This window comes from Hemicordylus capensis, chromosome 1, assembly GCF_027244095.1.
Source record: "Hemicordylus capensis ecotype Gifberg chromosome 1, rHemCap1.1.pri, whole genome shotgun sequence".
In the NCBI taxonomy this organism is placed as follows: domain Eukaryota; kingdom Metazoa; phylum Chordata; class Lepidosauria; order Squamata; family Cordylidae; genus Hemicordylus; species Hemicordylus capensis.
This window is the reverse complement of record NC_069657.1, coordinates 183,509,674-183,511,602: the sequence shown is the minus strand read 5'-3', so window position 1 is coordinate 183,511,602 and position 1,929 is coordinate 183,509,674. Positions and strand designations below refer to the sequence as shown.

Sequence of the window (1,929 nt, the reverse complement as noted above, 5' to 3'; positions counted from 1 at the left end):
TGCAGGATTTATCCAGGGGCTGCCTAGAATGTTTGGCTGGATGCTTTTTGGGGGAAAGGTTTAATGTTTTGGTTAACAAAGGGAATCCGGAACACTGACTGGAATGGACAGGGAGAAGCAGTTCTTTCCCAAAGATTTGGGGTGTCCTGGTGACCCACAAGATGCTGATGGAGCAGCTGTTCAGAAAAAAATTCAGAAATAGCCCTTACTAACAGATTAAATTGATAAGTGGGCTTGGACTGGGTGTTTTACCCTGTGCAAGCATACTTGGGAGTCAGCCCTTCTTTCTGTGCTCCTATGGAATCATAACATACATACAGCTCTGATTTGATTGGGCTAACTGTATATCTTGTAGACTTTCAAGACTTAAGACATTCTTTTTCAGAGATGGCTGTCAGTGTTTAGAGCAAAACTCAGCTCAATTACTCCAAAACAAAATAATAAAACACGGAGTGCATTTGTGCATTTCCAAGTTATTGATCGACAGTAGCACAGTGAGAAGAAAGGAATGTCTGAGCTGTTGATTGGATTACAGTTAAATCTCCTAAGGGCTGAGGGTTTGCAACATGTTTAAACAACTACCTCCTGGCCCTAATACATAATATTATTTTGCCTGTTTTCTGTGTCTCTTTGTGTGCAACCATCACAGATAAACATCCTGATCTTCTAGAAAGTACAAAAAAATTCTGAAAGCTCACACAGTTGATAAACCCTCAGGGAACTAAGGCGCACTGTCAGCTATTAGAAGTAATTAGCTTGCAGCCATCTGTAGCTGTAATACATTTGTGAATGGTAGCCTCTGGTGATCATTAGACTGTTAAAGGAAGTGTTCTGTCCCTTAGAGTGTACTAAGAAGACCATATCCATGGTATTCAATTTCCCAGGAGCAAGACACAAGCTTGATTTGATTTGCTTGACTACAAGACTCTGCATCTGCTGTGTTTTAATTCTCAAATTACTTTCTTCATATGTGATAATTATTCACAGGATAATTCCCAAGTGTGTGACTTGCATGCAGACCATACAAGTTCCCTTCACAACTTTCCCCTTCAAATGTGACAGTGCCCCAGGTAAGTGTATGTGTGCACGCTCCCTAATATCCCAATAGGTGATAACACAAGCAATAATTGTGATATCATTTTTTCTGTATTATTGATTTCAAGAGTCTATTTCAAAGAATTTGGAGACCGAGAGACCCATCACTGACTGAGGAAGCATTCAAAACCTTGCATTAGCACTCCAAGGCTCAGTCATTTGTCTCTTCCAGGATTCAGAACTGTGTCATCACCCATTGAGTTTCTTCATATTGTTCAGCTTTTGTCTGTTTCAGCATTTTGTATTTTGTGTTATCACCTATTGGGATATTTGTACACTGTATGCTTACTCCTCACTTATATGTATATAGTCTTACCATTGATATTATAATATATTGACTAGGTACTTCCCTTTGTGTGTGTTCTGCTTCTGCATTTGGTACCTACCCTTCCCATTTTCTGTGACTGTATGTAAGTCCCATATGGCCAGCCAAATGTGCAGATAATTCCATGCTTGTCTGCTGGCTCAGGGCCATTGTGTCTAAAGGGAATTGTTGTAAACAGTGCGGGCATATCCCAAGAAGGGGTATGTATATGAGGGCAGGCAAGGGATCCTGGGGTTTGGTTCAGTGTGATAAAGGATGCTCTTGGAAATAACCTGGTATCTCTGGTTAATAATAAAAGTCATACTCTGTACCTTCCCTTTCCCACTCAGCCCTTTCAGACTTCCAAGGACTCCAGTCCATTTCATGTGTCTGAGTAGTTTCAGGTGGACAGAGAAGAAAGACTGGGGATGGATCCTATGTCCAGAGCTTGGAACGGCATTGTGGCATATGTAAATCGGCTACTGTGGGGCATACTGGGGCAGGGCACCTGAATATTAGAGTGATCACTG

The 1,929-nt window shown here is 41.3% G+C and overlaps 1 long non-coding RNA gene across 1 annotated transcript; it reads left to right on the top strand.

The window, feature by feature from the left end:
- Window positions 1-439: 439 nt before the first annotated feature.
- Window positions 440-1,440, top strand: LOC128340240 (uncharacterized). Its single transcript, XR_008313540.1, has 2 exons — window positions 440-1,070; window positions 1,164-1,440. It is a non-coding gene; the product is annotated as an uncharacterized LOC128340240 (long non-coding RNA).
- Window positions 1,441-1,929: the final 489 nt, after the last annotated feature.